This window comes from Nyctereutes procyonoides, unplaced genomic scaffold (genome assembly GCF_905146905.1).
Source record: "Nyctereutes procyonoides isolate TBG_1078 unplaced genomic scaffold, NYPRO_anot_genome, whole genome shotgun sequence".
NCBI classification, from domain to species: domain Eukaryota; kingdom Metazoa; phylum Chordata; class Mammalia; order Carnivora; family Canidae; genus Nyctereutes; species Nyctereutes procyonoides.
The window spans coordinates 21,787,281-21,804,580 of NW_026575121.1; positions in this window are offsets into that span (position 1 = coordinate 21,787,281).

Here is a 17,300-nt window from a genome sequence, read left to right on the forward strand (position 1 = left end):
CCCTCTAAATATGCAATAGCCGAGCCGACATGCTCTTTGAACTGAATATTCAGTGTACCAAAGATTTCTCACAGTACTAGGGCGCTGGGTACCCAGGATGAATAAAATTTTGCTAAGTAAATAAATATATAAATAAGCCCATATATTTTCCCACATTTGGCTATTAATTCTTTCATGAGCAATTACCACCAAGCCTTCTAACTAAGGTTCTGAACTTTAAAATTTCTTCATTGGCCCCTCTCCTTGTATTACTACCTTTCTGTAAAGCCATTTCATAAGAACAATAATATATTGAAAGGTTTCAAATTACAAAACGATTACATGTTATATTGCTTGAGCAAAGACCTATTAATGCCAGTCGACACTGCACATTTTAACTTAATTACGCATTTAAATAAATGATGCAGGCAATGTAGGCCTTTGCAGCTTACACTTAAGAAAGATGTTAACTTCTGTCCAAATATATTTCAAGTAATACAATAAAGACTTCTTCAGTACTGGGGTTGATCAGGATTATTCATGCTCTATTTTTATTCAAGGCAATTGTTTTGGGGGTTTTGGCAGTTTATTTTAAGTTTACTCCCTTATTCGGTATAATAAAATCCCTGAAACAGGAGTTCTGAAAGAGTACCAAATACAGAGTGCTAAAACCAACATATTAGAAAACAATAATATTAGCTATTAAAATGCACAGAAAAGTTCTATGAGCCTATGATACAGCAGAGTCCAGTGACACGGTGACAGGCTTTCCATCCCTGCAGAGGTGGCCATTTATAAACGGCATTTACATGTGTGCACACACACATACCATGGTTGTAAATACATGTTTCGTGTGAGCAATTCATATATATATATATATATATATATATATATATATATATATATATATAAGATTTTACTTATTTATTCGTGAGAAACACCCAGAGAGAGAGAGAGAGAGAGGCAGAGACAGGCAGAGGGAGAAGCAGGCTCCATGCAGGGAGCCCGATGTGGGACTCGATCCCGGTTCTCCAGGATCAGGCCCTGAGCCAAAGGCAGGCACTAAACTACTGAGCCACCCAGGGATCCCTCATATATTTTTTTTCGTAGACATGATTGCATAGATTTGTATATGAAAGAATATGTATATGATTAATAGTACAAGTATTACATTTTTCTAAAAGATTTCACTTTTAACCACATAAAGTATGTGAAAACATATTTTAATAAAAATTTTTAAAATATTTTATTTATTCACTTGACAGAGAGAGAGAGCACAAGGAGGGGGAGCAGCAAACAGAGGGAAAAGGGACAAGGAGACTTCCCACTGAGCAGGAAACCCAGCACAGGGTTCAAAACCAGGACCATGGATCATGACATGAGCCAAAGGCAGATGCTTACCCACTGAGCCACCAGGACACCCCTATTTATAAAGTTTTAAATGTGCTATAAATAAACCACAGATACAACACTAAATTAATGTGTATAATGTCTAACACAAATGCATCCTGGAGTTTAGGATGAAATATTTCTTAAAAAAGTCTATCAAGAATTATATTTTGAGGGATCCCTGGGTGGCTCAATGGTTTAGCGCCTGCCTTTGGCCCAGGGCAGGATCCTGGAGTCCCAGGATCGAGTCCCATGTCGGGCTTCCTGCGTGGGGCCTGCTTCTCCCTCTGCCTGTGTCTCTGCCTCTCTCTCTCAGTCTGTGTCTCTATGAATAAATAAATAAATAAATAAAATCTTTTAAAAATTAATTAATTAATTGATTTAAAAATCTTAAAAAAAAAAGAATTATATTTTGAGGGACGCCTGGGTGGCTCAGTGGTTGACATCTGCCTTCGGCTCAGGGTATGATCCCAGGGTTTCGGGATCAAGTCCTGCTTGGGACTCCCCAACGGGAGCCTGCTTCTCCCTCTGCCTGTTTCTCTGCCTCTGTGTGTGTGTGTGTGTGTGTGTATTTTTCATGAAGAAATAAATAAAATATTTTTTTAAAAAAGAACTATATTTTGAAATTTCTGTGGTAAAGAGAGAATTTTTTAAAAATCTGGGCTGGATATAATTTCCATTAATAGGACTATGTCCTTATATCATGAAAAAATCTTTCCAAAAATAAATATTTAATATAATATTAGCCTTCACTATCGGCATGGTAGTCTTTAACAACAACCTTCGAGTCAAACTTTAGTCAAAGAAATCCGATAATAAATCTAGAGATTCACATCTAGAGTGCTTTCAAGTGTATTCAAAATTCAAGGCTGTGCCAGTTATTTGAACATTATCTTTCTAGACAAATTCTTGAATAAGTTCAGGGTTTATTACACTTCTCTTCCTGGCAAGCTTTCTAAAACAGACCCTGAATTGGAACTATAGTATTAATAGCCTATACAAAGCAAGAGAACAAGATTTTTTTGTAGTATACTAAGAAAAAACACTACCCATTAAATTCATAATTTTAAGATGTGCTTTTGTAAGTTGAATGTTTCATGTTTAATTTTAACTCACTTATGGAAATTGTACACTATCAAAAAATGAGTGAAAATTTGCAACTCTTTAATTAATGATTTATTAGAGTTAAGATATTCTAGAATATGGGGAAAGTTCCAACTGGCTCTTTGGGGGGCTTGGAATTGACTGTTAGCCCCACTACCATCTGACCATGTGCTTTTGCCTCAGTATTTTTGTCTGTAAAATGGGAAGCTTAGAGTTTAGATCTCCTCCATCTCAGCAAGAGAATGCAGCGGTATTTGTGCTAGATATTACTACATATGTTAACCAAAACTTAAAAATAGTTTTTTTCCCAAATATAAATCTCTAAATTTAGATCCTCATAAAATAGCATAAATAATTTAGTTGATAAAGGAAACTGCAGGAAAGTGGAAACTTTACCACTGATTCTGCTATAATCATTTGCTCTCATCCTGCTGATAGTTTTGGAAATGTATGCGGCTGTATTAAAACTAAGGTAAAACTATAACTCTCATGCTCTATATACATATTTTTACTCATGAAGAGAAAAAAAAACACTATCAAAGCCTGATGTTTATTGACTATACTTTTATTTTCATTCTAGAGAACCAATTGGTGCACTGGACAACTTTTGAAATAGTTTAGAGTATATAGGGCCAAATTAAAGAAACTAACCACAGTACTGTTGGAGGGCAAATCTTTAGCAAGTCTGGAATCTATCAAGCTGTGAATGTATGAAAGGCTAGAGCATTTTAAAATCTATTTTCAGAATTAAAGTTCTATGTTTTTAAGGAACAAAGTCAAGTCACATGAGAAACATGCTCACTTTCAAAGCCTTAAAAATGGTTCTATTACAGGTTTGGGCTGAGAATCCCTGAAGAGATGTATTTTAACAAATAAGAAAATATCTGTAGATATAGTCACTACTAATAGAGTCTATCTTTTGAATTACTTTTTCTCCAAGCTCCAAACTAATATAACTTCAGCAAAACCACTTTACTGTTTATCTTTAATCCTTAGGTCATAGAACTGTAACACTTAGATGACTCTCTAAAACACTACTATTTCTTTGATTTCTCCTTATGAAGTTGTTCCCTTGAAGAAGGGAGGTATGAAAATGAACAGAAACAGATTACAGAAACAAAAAAAATCTATTTTGAAAATTTATAGTAATAAATATGAAGCATAACTTGGAAAACTTTTGTTTTCTGAGGAAAAAAATGGTAAAATACATGATTCAGTATTCTCTTCAAGAAGCATGTACAATACTATAAATTTTATGATTTTAAAAATAAACACATCCATTCATTCAACAAATATTTCGTAATAACCTCTATGTACCAAATAATTTTTAGTGTTTGTTAAATAGATTTTGTTAAAAGAATACAATTAAATATTTCTGTCCTCAAAGAGTTGACAGTATTTTCAAGGTGGTCATTTTAATGAACTCTCTATCTTCCCAAATGCATTTAGCTATCTTCTATCAAAATAGAAGAGAAAAGAGAATAACCTGAGAATAGGAATAAATTTTACATTTTTGCAGGTTTTTTTCTTACGTTGTATTTTTTAGAAGAATACATAAAGACAGTCTTTTGTTAGACAGTAACATACTTTTGTCCTACAATGATATTATATAAATATTATATTCTAAATAAGGATTAATGTTGAAGTTTATGATAGCTTTTATGAGTTGAAGGAAGGTAATATTTAAACAATAAATAGAGATTAAACAATAAATAATATTTTATAAAACTTTTCATATTAATAATACCAATAACAGAGGGTCACCTGGGTGGCTCAGTTGGGTAAGTGTTTGACTCTTGATTTTGGCTCAAGTCTTGGTCTCAGGGTCCTGGGATGGAGCCCCAAGGCAGGTTCTATGCTCAACAAGGAGTCTGTATGTCCCTCTGCCCCTCCCCCTTCTCATGCTTTCTCTCTCTCTCAAATAAATAAAATCTTTAAAGAAATAATACTGATAACAGGAATACACTTCCAAACCAAGATAATGCATGATTTAAAAAATAATTTTAGGAAAAGAGAACACACACACACACACATATAGGAGATATAAATATATATCTCCTAATTATTGCCTCTTAACTTAAATTCAGCAGCACTGAAGCATGGCACTTTGTGATCTTGAATTAGCACTCTATTACAAATTCAAGCTCTTTCACAAAGATTTTTTTTTTATTCAACTTCAGATGATAAGGATCTGACAAGAATGAGTAGACTTTTTCATCTTCCCTTCAGTGAAACAACAGAGAAGCTTCTGCTAGACTACCCAATATCTTTTTCTTACCATTTGGATTACCAAGAGACCTAAAATAGAGAATGAGACCAACAATATTAATTTGTGTTCATTTTCTTACCTCACTGTCGTAAGATGTTGTTTAAATTAATCTTGTAATCCATAATATGCAATTACCCAACCAGCTATGGGACACTTTAAAAAACAAAATATACCTTTTTTCCAGCTTCTAAGAGAGAGGTAGGGGTCTGCAGGATGTGTGTGTGTGTGTGTGTGTGTGTGCGTGTGTGTGTGTGTGTGAGAGAGAGAGAGAGAGAGAGAGAGAGAGAGAGAGTCAGTCTGCATGTCTGTGTGTCTGTAGAGAAGCAGAAGGAAGCAACCAGATAAGGTAGCTAGCTTCTTTTGAGACTCAACATGAAAAGAAGCAGGAAATCAGAGTAAATATGATTCATACTCCTGACACTGAGCTCAGTAGTTCTGAATCTGTCTTTGCCTTTCTTTTAGCCTTTGCTCTTTTGAAGTTCTATTAGGTCTCTTTTTTATTCCCCTCAGTGGCACTGAAACTCTTTTAAGAGTTGGAATCTGGGCTTGAAAATTGTGCTTGCAAGTAAGGATTTGTAGCAATTCCCTTCCTTTGGGTAACTTCAGTATCTGATAGGCTCACTGAATGGTAGAGATGAAAAAGATGTTAAAGATTCTTTTTGTAAACTCTATTATCAATGAGGAAATTAAGGCATAGAGACTGACTGACCCAAGGTCAAATATTCAGAGGCCAATAGATGACATATTCTGTTTGGGATGATGCATGACATAGGGTAGAAATTATCTTAATTCCTTTTAATATAATTGAAGCAAAAAGAAATTCAGCCATATTTTCAATCCCATATTTTAAATTACAGGCTTACAGAGTTTAAAGGAACCTTTGAACCTAGTTCATTAATATTCTTACAAATTGCCCAGATCACTCTCATGAAAAGGACTAATAACAAAGACCCATCAATAGACTGAATTTAGAGTCTCTAGTTCATTCAATCCAGATGGCCATTCAATTTAATAGGGAAAAAAATTCTCCCTGGAAGGGACTTATAACCAAATCTCAAGAAACCATCTGCTTAACTCAATATTCAAATGTATTCATAAAACACATCTTTCTCAGTTCAACTTGAAATACCCCATGCTCAGAATTGGGGAGTTAAAAGGGCCAATCAGATATTCTGAAACATCAGCTAAAAAGGAGAGTCTCATGAATTTAAAACCAAATACTATGAAAAATATGTGTTTGAATATGGCCAGAATTGTAGGTCTAAGTATTATAACTGTATATGTAATTTATCCATATAGCTAAGACCCTTTTGTGTTAATGGCTGATTGTGAGCAAGGCTTGACTGAACTTTACCAACTTGTATTTTGTGCTTTTAAGCTAATTGACATTGTACATATCTTCTCCAAATACAGAATATTCCTTCCAATCTTATTCCCTAGTGAGCTTTCTAAAGCATGGAGAAGTATAGAAATTTGTCCACAGTCTTATTAAAATAAATAGCTAAACACAAGGAAAGTTTGCCTAAGGAAGGAAAACTCATTCACACACAAACACTCAATAAAGGACACATTCAGCAAATATTCAAGAACTTTTAAATAAGCTATAGAAAGTACACATGAAAGAAAACAAAACCTTATTTTCTGCTGCTCATTAAACTGAAACTACTTGCAAATGAAGTTTTCTTTGAAAAATAAAGTAACAACCTACTTTCTCTTACTTTAGTTGCTTACTACATATATTTAGCATCAAGTAATAAAACATACACCTCACTTGTTGAAAACTTAATTGCATCTTTGGATGCCTTATGTTGACATCAAGTTGGACAGCATCTTTTGCTCAATTTATTCTTCATAAGCAAATAATACACTTTCACAAACAAAAGTACATTTTAAGATGAATTGCCATGAAACCAGGCCTTTTGAGAGGTGTTACGTGTGAAAGTGGGGCACTCGCCTGATATTAAGGGCCAAAAATGTTTTTTAGCTTTCCTCATCTTCCAATAGCCTGAGTCAAATAACTCACCATATTCTAGACATATTTTATATTCTAAATCCTTTTTGAAACATAATTACTAATGAATTATTTGATTATCATAATCAGAAACACTCATCACTACAGTCTTGGTAAAAATTCAGACATTATCTCAAGAGGCCCTGGTCCAATATATGTGTTGACATGCTATTTGTTTTTATGATAGTTATTTATTGTGATTCAGTGTAAAATAAGTTTATTGAAAATAAATGACAAATACTTTGTGTGAGAGTCCAATACAAACAAAGTATGTAAGAGAGAATCTACCAGAAGGTCCCTTTTAATTTCATTACAATATCAAATAAATACATAAACATCCCCTTACTAAAATGTTCCCAGAGTAATAATTTTCTTTATTTATATAAACAATTCTGTAAATATAAAATGCTATGATTTCACTTTAAATTATGTATATTACAAACTACTTAAGACAACTCCCTCTGCTATACCCAAATTCCCTGAAGAGACAGCCCAACATACAGGATAAAATCACCTCCCATCGCTTCTCCCCTACAACCTGGCACATTAGCTGCAAAGTGGTGTGCCTCAGACACCCAGACAAGCAAAATCTAAGATGACTTTGTCTTATGCTGGAATTACTGTATATGTTATGTTCAAAAAATGATGAGTTCTTCTTCCCCAATGCTTTTGTGGAAATGGATATTGGGACGGAGGAAAGAGTCTCAGTTGGTGACTGAAGTTGAAATTGAAGGGTTGGAGTATATACAACGTCCCAGGAGCAGCCATGTATAAAGGTGACAAAATGTTACAGAGAAAGTAAACAGACGTTTCCAGAAATATTTAGGCACCAAGAGTAAAAGAAGAGAGACACAGACAGACAATGAGAGAATAGAGATACACAGACAAAGTGCTTCATTGATCATTCTCTTTTCCACTTAGGTAAGAACTCAAGTGTTCTTCATTTTCTCCCTTTGGATACCAAGAGATCTTTTTTTTTTTAATTTTATTTTATTTATTTATTTATTTATTTATTTATTTATTTATTTATTTATTTATGATAGTCACAGAGAGAGAGAGAGAGAGGCAGAGACACAGGCAGAGGGAGAAGCAGGCTCCATGCACCGGGAGCCTGACGTGGGATTTGATTCCAGGTCTCCAGAATCGTGCCCTGGGCCAAAGACAGGCGCTAAACCGCTGCGCCATCCAGGGATCCCCCAAGAGATCTTTTAATGTAGCTGGTATAAATTAATTCTCTTTCTTATAACCATAAGCATCTATATAAACTTTTATAATTATATTATACTTTATTAAGACTTTTTTTAAAAGCTTGCTTTGTATCAGGTTCTCATTCCTTTTTTGCTGAAAAGGGTTAAGACAAGTAAAGGGAAACATTTTCAAACTCAGTTCTACTAAGGCAAAAAGAAAAAAAGAATGTCTTAATTTACCATTTTAAAAGTTTTATATAGTCACTACGGTAATAATTTTCACTGTTTCCTCTCTTAAAAAAATAAGCAGAAAAGATATGTATCCAATTATCAGATGGATGCCCCACTATTCCTATATTATCATGATAAGACCACTGAGTACTCCTGACATGCCAAATGGAGGTAAGTCTAAATAATGATATCAACTTTGTCACATAATTTACTTGTAATTAATCTAACTCTCACTGGCATTTTCAGTCCTCTGTTTTCCACATATTTCTCTTGTGCGCTTTGGAAAGAGTATTCTGTACCTTCTATTTTCAACTTCCTTATGCCTCAGCTTCCTTAACATTTGACAAAAGTTGGAAAGTCATCACTCTCCTTTCTTTCCCTTTTCTTCCATAATGCTAATCTCTCTGTTCCTCAATAATTCTCTTCATTTCAGTATCCTTGACTGTTCCTTTCTCACCAGAAGCATCTTCGATATTGGTGTTGTTCAAGTCTACATTCTTGGTTAGCTTATCTTCTTATTAGTTCTTATTTCTCTGGGAAACTTCATGTAATTCCGCACCTTTAATTTTCTTCCACACACCTTTAAGGGACAACACCCAAATTCACTGCTTCAGAACCAACTATTTTCCTATGCCTCATTGTGCATTTTTAAATGTCTGCTAAGTTCTCCACCTAAGATTCCTTCATTCATCTTGAAACCAACTCACCCAAAGTCCAAGTTATTGGCTTATACTCTTTTTACTCTTTTCCTTTTGTATTCATAGCAAAAAAAACTTTTGAACATTCATTTCTCTGTATAATAATCATGTGGTTTTGTGCCTATGTTCCCTGTGATGTTCCAGTGCTGTGCACAGTATCTAGCAGGTAGTATATTCTTAAAACTGTTTTTGAATTCAGATATTCAGTATTTTCAATTTCAAATTCTACTTTGGAACCACAAAATACATTGGCATTCATAGAACCCCATAGATTTGCTACAGCTAATTGGAAGTATTGAATATTTGGGATTGTTTCATTCAGACAGGTTGGTTGCATGCAGGCAAAATCTTCAGTGTTCTAGTGGAAAAAGGTTTGTATTTACTTTAACACCATGAGAAAATGGTTATGTCCCTGTGGGGATAATGACCCCTTTCCTGCCTGTCAAGGAAGGTGGCTAAGAGGCTTAAATGAGATAATTAGATGTGAAAGAATTTGAAAAGTATGAGGGGCTATACAAATCAAATTCTGTTAATTAACATTAACATTTAAAATTATATACAACATGTTCCTACTATTCCTTATTAAGTTTTAAAGCTAGCATGATGTTCATTTCTCAAAATAACAGATTAGGGCAATGTTTTTAACATTCTTTCCCTTCTTAAGTATATTCATATAACTGATAATATGTCCCTTTCCTAGAAAAACCTGAATAATATGCTGTTTGTGACCCTTACAACACTGTTCCAAGAATAAACATCGGCATGCTATTGTTCAGAAGGACATATGCTTGATATCTAAACACCGTTTACACTGTGTTCACTTATATACTCTTTGCCTTGAAAAATACTTGACTTAATGAACCCACATATTTTAAAATGTGTGTTTTTAACTTTTTCTCAAGGATGATAGGAATAAACAGTTATCCCCATGTATTTTCAAGCAAGATATGCAGAACAAGAATTTAGGGAAGTATCCCAAAACAGATTTGGTTTCCAGATAAAGTAAGGAAAAATTAACTGTATGCTGATTGTCACTAATCCTTAGGACTCTTATCACAACTTCCTGAAAATTCCTGAGCAGCAGCATTAATCTCCTTGAAAGGGAGACACTCAATTTACAGTGTATTTTGCATGTCCCTAAACAAGTCTTGAATGATGAATTTCACTGTCTGACTGAGGTGGTTTACCTCAGCACATAATTTCTTATATTAATAACCTTCCCCTCAGGAGCTGAATGACCTTCTATAAACACAATCCCTTCATTCAATCAAAAAATTAAAGCCTGTAACCACCTTGCAATTCATCATCTTTTTTTACAGGCAATTGTTGAAGCAGAAACAAAACACATATCCCCAATCCTCAACCCATGTAATGTAAAATTATGCAGCCTTCTGCACTTATGTAACATGGATATATTGAAAATTATGTAGCATTTTGTGTTCCAAATCAATTCTATTGAGTGAATTCTTGTTTCTAGTGAGCCATAATTTTCAGAGCAAAAAATAATCCCTTTCCAAAATCAAAGGCATCCTAAAACAATAACCTCCTGAATGTTTGCATATTTTCAATCAGTATTTAAAAAATGCCTCTTCATATGAATGCCTCAACAATTATGGTGAAGCCAGATTATAGGGTTATTCTTGGAATCTGCAAGACTACCATTTACATAAAACTATCTAAGAGTGAATCTCGGAGTTCAGTAATGGAGGCTTACTCTTTGAGTAAGACTGATGAATGTTTGTACTGAATTTCATTATGCATAAAGACCATAAAGTATATACTCAACAAACTGACATAAATTCTTAGTTCAGCTTGCAAAGATCTCTACCTGAAAAACATATTCTAGAACAGATAGTAGAGTTATGTCAGAGAATTCTCTGGTAATCCAGGAAACGTTAGTTAAAAGGTTTCGGATGACTGGTGTATTTCCAAAGTGACGAAGTTAGGAATATTGGATAAGCATTTTAAAATTCAATATCCTTAACTACATTTAATTATTGTAACTATGGAAGCAGAAATTGTATTTATTTAAGAAATAGGATTTCTTTAAAGACTAAAACCCAGAATTAGATTCAGACTAATCCCATTTATAAGGCAGATAACGAAATCACCTCCAATAGGTTCTACTGGTCAATCCAGTTGATAAAACTAAGGTGAAGGGCCATATTTATTGCATCTGTTCCTCTCATAGTAGTAAATAATCTTCATTTTACCAAAATCATATACAGACAAAGCCAATTTTAGTGGGAGACCTGGCAGAGCTAAAATTTGCCACATGAACACACACATATTACATGGACATATGCTTTGCATAAAGCAGAAGAAAAGCACATATTCAAACCCTAGTGGAAAAATTGAAAATACTAAAGCATAGCATCTCTCTTGCAGAATCTTAGACCTCAGGGAAAGACCACATGTACAGAAAGTGATTTAAAAGGAGGTGGATTGTTATTCGAATGCTTCCTAAATGAATACAGTGGAGTTGAGTTGGGTGATTAGCAAAACTTCCAGGGAAATTCTCAAAACTATTTTAACAGTAATAATTCTAACAGTTATATAAACTGACAAAGAAAGAAAGAAAGAAAGAAAGAAAGAAAGAAAGAAAGAAAGAAAGAAAACATTTGAATTGCTTCTGAATGACCAGGAGAACAGACTCAATGAGCAGTAATAGGCATTTTCTATCTTTAATTTTCATGATTCTATTAGAGATGTGTAGGAGGAAGGTAATAGGAGAAATTAATTACAGCAAGTCACCCAGAAGTAACTTCCTTATGTTCACATCTGCACTGAGCTTTTGGCTTGAATAACTTTGTTGGTGGACAAACATAGCCACTGCCTCATGCTTGGAAAGTTCTAAATGTAATTGTCTGTCAATGATATGATGATTTATAATGCAATCTGTTCCTATTGCTAGTGCTGCAGATAACTCTAATTTTCCACTCCTGTATTAGGTATTAGGAACTGGACAGTCCTGCTCAGTTTCACAGTTGAGTCTTTCTTTAGGTGATACAGCCAAGTAAAATACATCTCCCTTCCTTTCTCCTTGGGGAAAGGATAATGCTACCATGACTAACTATGATTGCAATGGTCATATTTTTCTAACCCATTTATTTTTTTCATCTTATTAAAAAAAATCTCATTATTTTCCTAAATGTTTAGAAATAAATAGAACCAGAAGTCTATGTTTATCAGTTTTCAACTTTATCTTATCTAATATTCTCCTGGCACCACTGGAGATGAAAGAGAGGAGAATATTTATGCTCGATTCAGAAACTGAGAATACAACGTATTAATGTATCATGATTCAGATAGCTAAAAAAAATACACACAAATCTGAAAAGATTAAACCACCAGTGAATAGATGTATTATTGTATGCCCATTATCTGAAGAACCAAAAATGGCATCATTTATATAAATTCTCCAGATTCACAGAATTAATATTTAAGGTATGCTACACCTGCCTAATACACATAAGCAGTTGTATAATTGGCACATTTGATAACTAATTATATGTACCAAATCTTGACAATGAAGACTAAGTGAAATGAGAAAAACACAGCACATCTTTTAGTTGTGTACATAATTATATATAAACTCTGTTTCATGACAGAATTATTTCTGAAAATTTTGTATTCAAATATTTTAACTTTATAAATTGAATAAAGATTCCATTTTAATCAAGATAATCAACATATCTAGTTCTATATGATTGGGGTTATTTTGATATCTGAGTTAAAATCAAAAGCTTATAAAAAATCAAAAGCTTATAATTACAGGTAACATTACTATGTGCCATATATGGCTCCAAGTAATTCAAATGTATTCTCCTTTTCTTTAATTTTCAAAATCACCAAAGAGAATGTATACAATCTATATCCTCATTTTATTAGATAAGGAAACCTAAGCACAGGGTAAGTAATTTGCTCAATGTCACAAAGCTAACTGATTAAAAAACCCACTTGTGAGTCCACTGCCATGGCAAGAGGGCCCTAATGTTGGCAACTGCACTCTTCTATTACAGCTTTATTAATGAGGGTGAAGTAGGTGCTAAGAATTAACAAAAAGTTTCTTAATCACCTCCACAATTCTTTCCATTTTTCTAGATATAGTCTATTTCATGAAACTGTTGTCTGTTTCATTTTTAAATACAGTAGTTTATGTATCAGTGGAATAAGTTTATGTTCAAAACAGGTTTAAAGATGTAAGATCTTCCTGCTTCATCTAGTCCCTGCAATAAGCTTTCAACTTGAGGTCAGATTCTAAAAACATGCAGTGACACTGGCACAGAATTAAAGCAAGAAGTAGGAGGGCCAAGAAAAAAAATGATGTTAAGAGAAATAGAGACCACCTACTCTCAAATCCTGGAACCTGAAAGACAGCTATTCTTAAATTTTATTTAATCCTTAACATATTTGACCACTGTTAGCTTACTCTCCTATTCAATACTGTTTTTCAACTTGTATAATTTAAAAACCTTTGGAAAATTCCTTTGGGTAAGAACTCAATTGTGCCGCCAATCCATGAACAAGTAGCCACCTGCTGCTCACAGAAAGTGTATCATTTAAAAACTCATGTAATTTATAAACTACTCTTTTTAGCTCTCACCAAATCAAATTGTTAGTGTTACATTCAAAATATATTTATATCTTATCTCAGGCAGTCCTCAAATACAGACAGAGCAGGATGGATTAAAAAAAAATTGCCCTTTCAGATAGCACCACTTTGAATATAGTAAGATTCCCATTGCAATGTATTCTCCCCACCATGTTATTATTATTTTTTTATTTTTTATTTATTTTTATTTTTGTATTGGAGTTCAATTTGCCAACATATAGCATAACACCCAGTGCTCATCCCGCCAAGTGCCCCTCTCAGTGCTTGTCACCCAGTCACCCCAACCCCCTGCCCACCTCCCCATCCACTACCCCTGTTCATTTCCCAGAGTTAGGAGTCTCTCATGTTTTGATGTTATTATTTTTAAATGAATTACACAGATAAGCACATGCTTTGTGTGAAAAGAAAAATGTAAAAAATATAGTGTCTGTACTCTGTACTCTGTACATAGTCTCAATCAACTACTGTTCATAATTAAGTCTGAACACAAGGTTGAGTTTTGATGATCTTTAGTAATGCTACTTAAAATGAAATTCTACCAGTATTCAAATATACTAGGGAAGCTCTTCATTTAAAGAAAATCCATAAGTAATTTTATCAGGTACTAATTAAAACAACAAATAAAAATGTAAACTGGAAATGTGTGAAATCAGTCTCATAAATATTTTGAAAATCATGCTATTAATACATATATGAATAGAAAAATGTGCATACATGAGCATAAAGTATGCGCATATAAAAATTAAAATATCCACAGGTTCGATAAATATTAGAGAATTTCACTGCACAGAGTTAGAGTGTTTAGAATTTCAAGTTGGCTAGTGTAGTTAAATCATTATTGAAATCTGTAGGGATTGGGATTAGTAGAATGCACTATCCCACAGGGAAAATTGGCAGGCTGTGATACAGCACATAAACCTCTGATGCTTTTTAAAACTCACAAAGTAGGATGAATATATAAGTGAATGGCACAAATGTAAAGTTTTGTAAGAGACATTAAAGATCTCGGCAAATGATCTGTCAAATAGAAAATAAGAAGTATACAAATCATAAAACTAAAGTGGATAAATGGCCTACAAATAAACTTTAAATCTATTCCTTGTCAATTTGATTCAACTATCAACTTATATTCTCAAATAATTTAAAATGGATTAAGAAATATGTTATGATAGATGACTATTCATTGAGAAATTTTAAAACATGATTTCTAAATATTCTTTTACAAGCCATTTTATTTATTTTTTTAAGTAGGTTCCACGTCCACCATGGAGCCCACCACAGGGCTTAAACTCGTGACCCCGGGATCAAGATCTGAGCTGAGATCAAGAGTCTGGTGCTTAACTGACAGAGCCACCCAGGTGACCCTGCATAAGTTGTTTTATTTTAAAAATTGAAAATTTCTTCCAATGGTAAAAATAACTCACTTTCCATGTTCAGGGTCCTAAAAGCCTTTAATTTACATTTGTGTCTGAGTCAAATCTCTACAAATGCACCTCATAAAATATTTTCTCTAATATATCATGATTCAATATGTTGAGAACTCTGTATGTGTTCCTTTTGGAGTCTTATGTGAAGCGGCCTCAATACACATATTTGGTTTAACTAAGTCACACCGAATATACAGTTGGTTCTTCCCTGAACAACAGTCTTTAACTTCAATTCCCTGTTCATTTCTGAGTTTGACACAATTATATAGTCATCAGTTGTTGTCTGTTGATCTATTAAACATGTTAGGTCGATTTGTACATTCTCTCCTTATTCTTACGTCTTCAATGCCTCTTTCATTAATGGCATACTTGAATGTTTTTACAATTATTTATATTCCCTTTATCTAACACTTCATAGCATACAAATGTATTATAATATAATAATACATAGTAAAATAAATAGATAATAGCATAAAAATATTTTTCCTAACAAATTTCTGTGATAATTCTTAAAATAAATCTTTGCCTCTGGATATGTTAATTTAATTATAATTAATTTTTTGCTGGGCTTCATTTATTATCTACATATAATCATCTGAATAAAACTATCATGGCAATAGCAATACCTGAATTACAGTATTATATTTCCAAATACTATTTTACTTTCCAAACCTTATATTCCTAGAGAAGCACCATTAATCAACATACTGAATTTCCTCTAAAAAAAAAAAAAAAACAGTAGCCTTATATGATTTTATCACTGCATGTGGCTCCCATCTTATCTTAGCAGTGGGGAAGTAGGTGCTCCCTCACTGATTTTCCCTGAATACAATTTTCTTGTTCCCTTTCTTGCCTACTCTATAGTATCTGTGGGGGTTGCGGAAAACCCAAATCACCATGTTTTTAAGTTATATCTTTCTCTTCTCAGATGAATTAAAAGACATTTGAAACACCCTTAAAATAACAGTCACAGTTTCTCGAGTAACTGAAGCTGTTATGCCCTGTGTTGATAGCTCCCCCTCCATTCCCTCCCTTTATACATGCTCCTATTGGTAACTCAAACAGTGTCACCATGCTCTCAATCCAAACTCCTTATTTTCTTCTAATTAGTATCACATCACTCTAATTGTTTTTTCCACTTGTAAACTGCATGGATTAAGATTTTTATTGTTATGTTAATTAGCTTTAGGTACCAAGGATCATCTCTACAACCAAGAACCAGAATTACCATTCTGGAATTTTGCTGTAATAACACTGGCATGAGTTAGTCTTTCCTGGAGACAATCCAAGCAAATTTAATTATTGAGGTGTTTAAAAGATCATGTTATAAGACTATTTCACCACCAAGGCAAAGAGTTACATAGCATGGGTACTCAGATCAGCATTATGAAGAGGTTTCAGTATAATTCTGTGAGCATTTATCAAGTATCTACACGTGCCACACACTGCAATTTTCTGTGCTAAGTGCTTGGGGATAGAGTCTTCATTTTGTGTGAACTAACAAACATTCTTTCAGGAGTGAAAGACACACAAGGAATCAGTAAAACGTAGTATGAAGAGTTTCCTAGTTCACACCATCCACTAAAGTAGGTTCATAGGCTTGGACTAGGAAAGTGTGTTCAAAGTAACATTACAATGGCTTTCTAATGAGAGATTTCTGGGTACCACTCTTCTCCTTTGGCCCTTAGATGGTCATGTTTTCAAGGAAAAGAATAAAGTCTCCATTTGGGTAAATGATCTTAACATTTTCATGACAGTTGAAATAACTAGTCTGGAATTTCACGTCTGAATGACATGATGCAAATCAAGTTTTCAGAAGAGTGTCTAGTACCTACTGTATTAATTTGCTAAGCCGACTACAACGAAGTACCACACGCTGGGTGGCTTAAACAACAGAAATTTGTTTTCTCACAATTCTGGAAGATAGAAGTTCAAAATTAAAGTGCCAAAATATTGGTTTCTTTTGAGGCCTCTCTCCCTATCTTATAGAAGGCCCTCATATTTCTATCTTCAGATTGTCTTCTTTCTGTGTGTACCAATGTCCTAATTTCCTCTTCTTATAAGGACACCAACAATATTAGATTAAAGCACACCCTCATGGCCTCATTTTAACTTAATTATCCCTCTAAAGACCCTATTTCCGATACAATCATATCCTAAGGTATTATAGCTTAGGACTTCAACATAAGTATTCCGGAGGGGATGCAATTCAGTGCATAACACCTAGTAAATGCACATTTATTGGGTAGAAAATAAAATAAATAGCCAAATAATCTCCATCAATCAAATTATTTTATTTTCAAATCCTATTTCAATTCATCTCTCTCTAACCTGCATACATGCCACACGGGAGTAAGGGTGGGAAAATGTTAGAAAAGAAAAGCATATCA